Source organism: Falco punctatus (assembly GCF_963210335.1).
Source record: "Falco punctatus genome assembly, chromosome: 11".
Taxonomy (NCBI): domain Eukaryota; kingdom Metazoa; phylum Chordata; class Aves; order Falconiformes; family Falconidae; genus Falco; species Falco punctatus.
Genome location: NC_137591.1, coordinates 10,241,246 through 10,251,425, shown reverse-complemented (window position 1 = coordinate 10,251,425; position 10,180 = coordinate 10,241,246). Strand labels below are relative to the sequence as shown.

General features: G+C 48.1%; 1 protein-coding gene across 4 annotated transcripts in view; it reads left to right on the top strand.

Moving 5' to 3' along the window:
• The window catches only part of FOXE3 (forkhead box E3), a 43,874-nt gene that overhangs the window by 22,211 nt on the left and 11,483 nt on the right, over positions 1-10,180 (top strand). The gene's annotated exons all lie outside the window — the stretch shown is intronic.

Here is a 10,180-nt window from a genome sequence, read left to right as displayed (position 1 = left end):
AATATTCGAGGGAATGCTGGTATTGATGAAAAAGCTCCTGACGATGGCTGGGGCAGAAACAAATTACTTTCCCACTAGGGAAAGGTCATCTGTGAAATTTCACGGACAGTCCCCCCATTTGCCAAACACTCCCTTCCCCTGGCGCTTTTTTTTTTTTTTTTTTTAATTTTATTATTATTATTTTTTTGTGTGTGTAATTGCGTGTCAGACCAAGTGCACTCAGAATGTGAGCAGGGTCTGATACAAGGAGGGTGAAATGAGATAATCCATGTTTTCATCATCCATAGGCCTCTCTTTTCACGGGCCGTGGGCCGTACTTTATTAGGCTGAGCAGCTCTGGGCCTGCAAGAAAGAGGAGCCCTTTCTCATCCCGATGAGAATAGTGCAGTGAATGGATTCCAAGTGTTTACTCAGCATTTGTCTCGTGGTTTATCAAAGGAATGAGGAGGAGGTGCCGACAGACCTTTTGTCCCGCTGATGTGTTATGACAATGTTCCATGAATATGCAGAATGGCAGAAGGGATTAGAGCCAGTACAATTCCCCTCAGGCGCTTTTTTCTTTTTTTTTTTTTTCCTTTTTTTTTCCTTTTTTTTTTTTTTTTTTTTTTGCCTGGGATGTTCAGGGGTTTAAGAGTGACCCGCTCGCAGTCAGGGCACTAAACATCAGATTTTCCTGCAGATAGGGGTGTAAAAATCCCACACTTGTCCAAAGCTGTTAACATCTGACTTGAAGGTTGGGCTGTCTTAGTCACTAGCTGCTCTTTATGAAATTTCGGCTGGCAGGAACTGCCTGGCTGAAAGCTTTGTGTTTTGGGAGACGTGGAGATATTTGGGCATAATTAAAACTTGAGTCAATCAGTGACACGTGAAGCCCAGGCCAGTGGTGATGTGACCGCTTGTGCTCTGGTCTGGCACTGTTGGTGTAGGCTGGCAGTGGTACCTCGCCGTGTTTTTTTTCTGTTGCTTCCCCGACTATTGGTCCAGAAGTTCAGGTGTGATTCAGTAAATGGTGCTGACATGGGGCACGGGTGTTCTTCATGCTCCCTGTACCATTTTGGATGGGCAGGTTCATGAGTTAACCCTTGCAACACACCTCTGAGGCAGATGATGAACGCTTTTCAATATGAGGAGGCTGCAGTAGGATAGTGAGAGCAGACACATCGCTCAACACCACCAGAGTGCCAGGCGTAAATTCAACCTTTCCCTTTCTATTTCTGGCGCTTTGTCTCCAAGTAACTCTGCTGAGCAATGGTCAGCAACTATCAACCCATTATCAAGGCTGGTAACACATTTCTTCTATGTAGTTGAGCAAAGATGTCCCACCTGAGAAATTAACCTCCACCACTTTCCTACATCCCAAGGATCTTTTCCATCCTGTTCCCCAAATGGTCTGTGGGGGAGCTCCCCAGATACATACGGGGAGTGATGACTTTGTGTCCTGGTTGGGTCTTACCCTGGGAAGAAGGGTGTTGGATGTGCTCAGCACCGGTCTGATTCTGCTCCTGTCTAAGTCAATAGATCAAAGCACTGCTGAGAGCTGTCAAATCCACCTGAAATCTCCTCCACCCCAACCAGAAAGATGAAACTAGCCTGTTCCACCCTCATCACGTACAGGTAAACTGTCCAGAGCCTTTTCCTAGATTTGTGTGCTGATGCTCTGGAGGTAGCCAAGGACATCAGGTTGCACAGGACTGCTCTGCTCCTGCTCCCATAGCATACATGGTGTGCAGGGCTCTGGTCTGAATCCTGTGTAGAGCATTCCATGGCAGACTGAGCTTGGTGCTACTATTGCCACCCTAGAATGGGTAGAAATGGAGGAGTTTCTTCATAAGCATCAGCCTGAACACGGCCTGTGAGCCCCTCTGGGGCACTGAGTCTCTGCAGAACGAGACACTTGCTGAGTACGGAGTTGTAAAGTTTATAATCTGAGGGTGTGTAGGGGAAATAGTGAAGAAAGAGGCAGAGCCTCCTTGCAAGTCCTGGCACTGGCTATGCAGAGGTACCACCTGCTATTGTGGCATGCTTATTCTGCTTGCCCAAGTCCTTCTCCAGCCACCCAGGAACACAAGCAATAATTAGGTTAATGAATTTTGATACGGTTATCCCAAGCCCAGCTCTTGGCTGGTGGCCCCATGAAAGCAGCTGGCAATGGCTCCTGCTGACTGAGGATGCGTGCTGTGATTTGCTCCCTTGGGGAGGTTCTCAGTCAGTCTTGGCTTTTGTGGAGAAGTGACTTCCTATCTCCAGAGGCCAAGTACTGTTGCTCAACCAGTGCTGACATACCTTCTGTGGGGTCTGCTCAGCACTGGGATATGTTCCTGGCAGCTGATGATGGGGGACCTGAAGCACCTCAGGCTTGGCACTTAGGCCAGCCAAATTCTTGAGACGGGCTTAAAAAGAAAAAGATCACTTTTCCCTTTCTGCCTGCTTTCACCACCATTAGCAACACTAGTTCTTTCTTTACCCTCTGGGGCTGAGCAAGAAGGATCACGGTTTTCACATTTTCCTTTGCAATTGGGATTCCTCAGCTGTGGTGTAAGGAGAAAAAAAAAAAAAAAAAACAACCAACAACAACTCAGAACCCAATCCCAAACAACCCAACAATTAAATGTGGATAAATCCTTCCCACTCTGAGAAAACACAAGGGTTGGCAGCCCTGGGAAGGGGACAAGCCTCCATTCCACAGGACACTTGCAGCACAGACACCTGACTGCTGAAAAGACCTTCCATCCTTCTTTGCTCATCTTTTATCCTCTGGGATTTTGTTGACTGCTGGAGGCTGTGTCTGGCCCCCTTTTCCTCAAGGGGAGACTAAGCGGTAGAAGAACAAGCACATGGGAGCTGCCAGCCTCTGAATTTTGTGGCCCTACAAAGCAAAGCCACTAGGACCTGTTTGCAACCAGCTAATTGTGTGGTGGAAGCTGCTGAGCTCTCCGGTGGGTGCTGGCATGCTGCTGGCTGCTCCTCTTAACCCCTTCAGCCCTGAGGTTAAGTGTGTATCTCAAATATCTCAGTGTCAATGCACTGTTCATGAGGCTTCCATTCTGCCTGAACGTGTTTGTGCATCTTAGGACTGCTTTTTGTTGCTGTTGATATATTTAAAAAAAAAAAAAAATACTTCATGGCAGGATGCAAACACCCAGCTCTCATTTGTTTGGATTGGAGCTAGGTTCCTAAATTGCTCTTACAATCGTCTCCTGGACTCTGTATGCTGGAAAAACAATGACCAGGTCCTGAATTTTTTTCTTTTTTGACCCTCTCCCAGGCTTGCTTCAGGTTTCCTGTGTGTCTCCTTCTGCCTCAGTTACCCTCCCTGTGTGGTGGGGACAAGCTGCCCGTTTTTGATCTTTTAAGTCTTTGAAGATATACCATGCCTACTGAGACAGACAAGGCAGGAAAAATTGTGCAAAGTTTGTGCGCTCCAAGTTTGGTGGAAAAAAAAAATGGGTAATATTCAATCATCTGAGCATCTTCCAAAGGAGTGTGTGTAGTGCAGCAAACTGGCTAAGAAAGGGGAAGGGAGCAGCTGATGCTCAGTTTTTTTGTCTTCTGACTTCTGGACCTGCAGAAATCTGCATCAGGCGTGCCCCTGTTACTTCCTGAGGACCTTCAACCGTTGTTTCCTAGTTGATGATTTCATGCCGTTTTGAAATTTTCTTCCCGTAGCACTATGGGACACCACCTCCCTCCCAGCCTGGCTCCCATTGCAAAGCTCTGCTGGAGTATTTCATTCAACACTTCTTCTGCAAGAGCAAAGCATCCTCTTGCTCATCCCTGGGAGAAAAATCCCTCCCTTTCCCTGGCATCTCAGGTCTCAGCAGGCCTGCCATGCTTCACACACAGCCTCCTCGCCACTGACCCCAGCCTTCTCAAGCCCATCAGATGGAGCAGGTGGAGGGAAAGGTGAGACAAATACTGAAGTTCTGGCTGCAGTGGGAAAAGAAGGATCTTATGCTCTTTTACCACAGGTTTTTTAGTCAGGAAACTCCACCATAGAGTCTGTTATTCACCCATTGCTATTCAAAACCTAAATTATGGAGGTTCAGAGGAAACTTAACCTGTAGGGTCAAGCCATCAGCCCCATCCTAGAGTCATGCTAAGAATGTATTTCATGCAAATAAAACCTAAATGGATACAATATATGCAGTGTAATTCAAACAACATGGTGTAGTTGAGGAAAAGCTTCCAAAGATGCTAGTTGTATGCATCTGCAAAGTCAACATGAGTAAAATTATTGGTTCCATCAGAATATTTGGACTGTGGTCCTGCTTATGCCACTGGCTTGCTGCTTTACTCCAGATGAGTCAGTCCTTTACGCTCGACTTGCTATCCCCAGTGTCCCCAAGGGGAAAAATAATTTCTGTCCTTTCCCCAGGGACATACTGTGTGGGATGTTGTTAAAGAGGGGTGTTTGAGGTTGACATCACGTGGTCTCTGATCTGCGCTCATGGGCCCTCCTTGAGGCTGAGATGTGGTGCAGCCCGAGCTTCTTCCATGCTCAGCTGGTAAGGAAGGTCAACGTCCTGTTTTGCACCTACCCTGCTGGGTAACCAGGATCCAAGCCAGGTTTCAAGTCTATATCCATCTCATTGTTTATACTCAAGGTGGCACTGCCAGATGGGATTGGCCTTATTGCCAACCTTCTAGATGAACCCCGAGACCTCTTCAACCTGTGATGTTATCAAAAGCTGCAGTTCCTCTCAAGCAATGTATTAACACTTCTGGTCCAGGCTGCAAAGTGGCTCTGAGCTGGCAACATGAACAGAGAAGCAGCAGGACGCAGAGTGGAAGGGCTTTGGACCTCTCTCAAGTCCAGCTCTGTGTGGACCAGCAAGGGTTCCTGCCACGAGATGGACAAATCTGTGACCTGTGTCATAGTGCCTGGGGTGAGGACTGTGAGCAAGGAAAGTGAGTTGCAGGAAGCCCTGGGAGCTGCAGGCAGAAAGACAAAAAGCCAACAGAAAGAGGTGTAAGAGGGGCTTGGAGCCCCAGCAGAGAGGCCAGGGTCCCCATGGCTTGCACTGCTTGGAGGGGCTGGGGAGGTGCAAGTGCTGCTTTTGGGGGAACCGGCCCCCCTAGGTCATAGAGCTGGCCCAAATATGCTGCTGACTGGTATTAACTGTTTCTCATCCAAACAGAAGAAATTCACTGAAGTCCACATCTTGACTAGCCAGGCTGTAGCTGGGGTACCACTGCAGAAAGAGAAGTGGTGTGGTGTGGTCCTCCAGAGCAAGTGGTGATGGATGAACCACAAACACACTCCCCAGGCACTCAGCTCTGAGAGAAACTGCCCAGGACCTGGATATGCTGGTGCCAGCTGCCTACCTGCATCCCACACAGCTGTGATGTGGAGATTCCCATCTCAGCTGGAGGACCCCAGTGTCCACAGGACTTCAGAAGCAGAAGATGGAAATGAATCAACTGGATCTCTGTGGACCCCAAAATAATAAAATGTCTGAGTTGATTCTCCCAGCCCCAAGTAGCACCAGGCAGGGATGGTTTTGGCTAGGAGGAATGTGAGACAAACATTGTGATTCATACTTGTCCAGTCTGATATAAGTCTGAATCATCTCTCTCTCTCCTTCTCACGAGGAAATGATGTGATGAATGCTGCCCTGTCATGACTGGAGACCCTTTTCCTGCACCACACGCGCTTTGAAATCATTGCATGAAAATTTAGTTATTGGTCATTTGTGGGGTGGTCTCAAAGGCGGATGAAGTCTTTGTGACCTTAGCCAAGTTGTGTCCCCTCCAGATGGCCAGCTTCTCCACCGACACAGACACGTGGTGAAATGTCCTCATTTGGGGCAGAAAGGCTGGGCAGTGGCCAGGCCACCCCTTCTATGTCTGGGGAACATGAAGGTAGGTGTCTTGCTCCTGGGCTTGTTTCTTCTTTACAGGCTTTAGGATGCCCAGGAGAGGTGTTGTGCCTGACTGCCAGCCCCTGCCCCCCCCATTGGTGCTGTGGGCCTTGGAGACCCCTCTCCAGGCTACTAAGTGAGTATGTGGGCTGGGTGGGAGGATCTCTGTTCTTCTTCCTCCAAGGTCACCATCATAGTCTTATGGCTTCACCTTGGCACCCTGGCTGGGATACTCTCTACAGTCCCATCCCTGCTCCATCCCCACCATCTCAGGACACTCTGTGTCCTACCCAACCTTCATCCACCTGGTCCTACCAGTTCATGGAGTGCCCTGTACCTTCTGTTGAGGTTGGTGCTCCCCCTGAGCTATCAGGAGGGGATTGCCAGAGGTGACTAGGGTGGCTGGGGGGATTAAAGAGCCTTTGTTTCAAAAGCATTTTAAGTGGTGAGAAAAAAAAACAACAACCTGCCAGCCCAGCTGCAGGCAGATCAGGCTGGAGGTACAGGATGGAGGGAAATTTTCCATGACAGAGGTGTGCTCCTGGCCTAAGGGGAGGGAAAAGGCTATTATGGTTGGAGTGAATGAAATCACTGCTGGCAGGAGCACTAAACAGGAAAAAAGAGAGCTGGTAGTGAGCTTGCATGGTGGGATTTTAACTGTCTGCCTGGGCTTGCAGCTAGCTGGTCTGGTAGTTGTAAGACAGTGGCAAATGGACACAGAAAAGGGAAAATTTTGCAGTGAAGTCCTTGCCTGGGAGTGCTGGTGCACAGCACCCTGGGGCACTTGAGCATCAGTTCCTTGATTTCATTGAAAAATGTAAGCCTTGGCAGGTTTGGGGGACTAGCTGGAGCTGTGGTGTAGACGGGGTCTGTGCAGCAGAAATGCCTCTCGTGTGGGGCAGAGGCAGGGCTTCCCGGCGTGGCGAGGGCTTGGGGTAACGTGTGGGGTCAGGGAGAGGGAAATAGTGTGGGAGTGCACTCCTGCTGCCATGCCTGTGTGCAGGCTAAGTTTTCCTGCCTGTTCCGTTCTTGTGATCCTCAGATGGATTTGTAGAGGGTTTTGGCTGGCCCTATTGCCCAGGTTCTGCCATGGACCCAGCTGCCTGTTTCTATGATGAAAGCATCAAAATTTCTGGGGAGGGGCCGTGACCGAGCCTTATTGAATGACCTTGTAGGGCACTGAGCTTTAACCACCTGCCTCACGTCTTCTGGACAAAACCTGGGAAACCTGGTCAGTGTGCATCAGTGTTTTGGTGGGAAGGGACAATTTTTAAGGAGATTTGGAGGTAGTTGAAAAGCAGGAGATGGAGGTTTCTTGTGAAGATCTGCTCTTACAGGGTTTGTCCTGAGTTATTATGTGTGATGGTTTCTTCCACTGCCTCTGGGTGGGTGCTGCATAGCCTGAATCCTTCCAGGATGGCCAGAGGACAGTCAAGGCTGTGCCCTGATCAGGGCAGCATCACCAAGACGGGGTTTGGTTTTTTTTTGACCTGTGCTGTGGTTATATTACAATGATTGTAACCGCCCCTTTGAGTTTCTAGAGTACTTCATATTGTTTTATAAAAACAAATATTGAACTGTTTATTAACCCTGTGCATGACATGCTTTGCTGCTCTTGGTGTGTTGAAGCCACCAAGGAGGCAGGACAGCTAAGCTACCAGGCAGAGGAACCAGCCTGACCCTTGTGCTTGGCCTTTTCTTAGGCTGGGGGTTTGGCCACAAGGTACAGACCTGAGGCAGGAATTCTGGGTTTTTTTTGTTCCAGGAAAAGGGGAAAATAAGTATTTATTCACCCCAAATATTGAGGTTAGTCTTGCAAAAAACAAAACAAAACAAAAAAAAAAACAACCGGAAAAAAAAAACCACACCGAAGTTTTTAAGAGCCAAGCCTCTGAAACTCCAAACTGAATTTTGCCCCTTAATCGTGGTTTTCAATAGCTCAAGTCCCTTAGAATATTTTTGAAGTTTCAACAAGTAGATGCTTCTGTTAAGAATATTATTTTTGGTAAACAGACAACAATATTTTTTTTTCTGCCATCCCCTTTATTTCCATAGGAATAAAAGAAAAGGTCATGATTTTTATATTAAAATTATTTTGGGGCAGAAAATCTGGACTGGTTGTGGTGGGAAAGACCACCTTCCCCACAAAGGTGAAGAATAGTTTGCAAGTTTCTTTCTTTAGGAATTTTTCCCTGATGCTCCCCAGTCTGGTAAATGCTTTACCTATACTTTTTGTGAAGAAATTATTTTGCCTGGACCTTGCTGCACGATTACCTACAGATACATTAGTGATTTAAAGAGTTAGTTCTCAGGAAGAATTCATTTGCTTTGGTTATCCACCTCTTGCATCTTGAAGAAATGGAATAGCTCAGGAAGGGTGTTTAACTGTGGCTCCTTTGACGCCAGGCTGTCACTGCCTGGTGTCCTGGGCTGGTTTTTTGCACGGCTGCTGATCTCGCAGCCAAGTGGTGTGGTGCCCTGACTCCTGCATGTGTGCTAGTTGTGGTTACAAGCCACAAAGTCAACCCTCCATGTCTCCTGTTTTGCTCTCGTTGCTGTTCTACACCGTGTCCTCTATAAGGTGGCATCCCATGAGGGAAATCTCCCAGGAGGAAAGGATTTCCCCCCACCCCGTCCACACCGTAGTCACCTCACCCTAATGTACCGAGCTCCTATGTGAGCAACACGGGTCACCTTCTGGTGGTGAAGCCTTGCCATCACACAGAGTAGCTGTGGTGGGAGGATCTCTCAAGCTTCTTCTGAGGGTTTCCATCTGGGAGTGTAGAGCATGGATGGATTTCAGGCAGGGATGTGCTGAAAGTGGGAATAGACCTGACGGGTGTTATTTCAAGGCAGCTATACTCATGCAGCTTTCGGCCAAGGAAGTCCCTGAATGTTTGGTTATTAGTAAGCGATGGGGTATTTCAGGGCCATGCTAAGAGCACCATCAGCAGGTGATGTGTCACTGAAGCATCACCCAGAGGCCAATGGTGGATTTGAGGCGGGAGGATGCTTTGGACTGCTCACTGCCACAGCCCTTGGGACAGGAATCTTCGCTCCCAGGGCTCCTGTCCCCTCTTCCTTGCAGAGGAAGGGGTGGCTGAGAGACAGATGGCTCTGCTTCACAACTAAGGGGAGGGCTCTGCAAACAGGGATGCTCCAAATGCAACTCAGCCCAGTGCAGCTATCCAGGCTACAGTTTCATTCAAGACAGGGCAAAACCGCTGGTGTCTCAGCACAGCCACATTAAGGAATGTGAACATCCCACCCGGTTACCCCCATACTGCATGCAGTTTAGTAGAGGATTGCTTTGTTTTGGCACAAGCAAACACATGTTTTTCTGTAACCATGTGGGTTAAAGAGCAGCTTGGAAACGTGGCGTGGGTACCACTGATGCAATACCTCCCTGAGTGCATGGGGTGCTGGGAACAGCAGCTCTCTGAGGGTGCACAGCCCTGCCCCTCTGCAGTGAAGCAATTTCACCCATGCTGCAAAGTGATCTGCATGTGAGACACTTCTAAAGGAGGCTGCAGCTCTAGTGCAAAATTGTTCAGGGGCTGGAGGTAAAAAAGCAGTTGAAAAAGCTCTGGGAGCTAGGATGAACTGATGCCGAAGGCAGCAGATGCTGGCAAAACTTACACATACTTAGTAAATGTGATTTATTCCCTCATCATCACCCCATTTTAAAGAGAGATCCAGATTGCATTTGTTTGGTAGCTGTCTTTATTACCATCTTCCACCTTTTTATAAAAGATCTGGGCTGGGAAGAGCACCATGAGTGATAAAGCATATGTGAGAATCTGCGTCTGTTTTGGCTTTCCCTTTCTGATAGTAAAACACAGTTTGTTTCCTGCCTGTGAGCTCCTGCCTGCCTCTGTCCTGCTGTTTTATCCGTCTGTCAAAACTAGTTTGACATCTGTGAAGTTGAAAATAATTTGAATGGTCCCATCAGCTTTAAAGTAACTACTTACCAGCTGGAGCCTCAGCCAGCCCCACAGCCTGAGACGGAGTCAGGGTTTCTCCCACTGTGTGTAAAATGACATGAGACCAGGGTCTTGGGCTATAAACACTTCGTGCAGTCAGGTCTTCATACCCTGTTGTGCAGATGAGATGTCTCTTCCTTTGCTAAATGTGATCCCAGGTGCAGGCAGCTCCAGACCGAGCCATACTGCTGAGTTTCCATTTCCAACTCCTTTTCCAATATTTAGACTAGTAAAAAAGGAGAGAGCAAGTGATAGGCAAGGGCTGTTGGTATGATTGAATGAGAAAAGCTGTTCCTCCTTCACACCCCATAATCCTTTTCCCTCCCAAACCTGTTC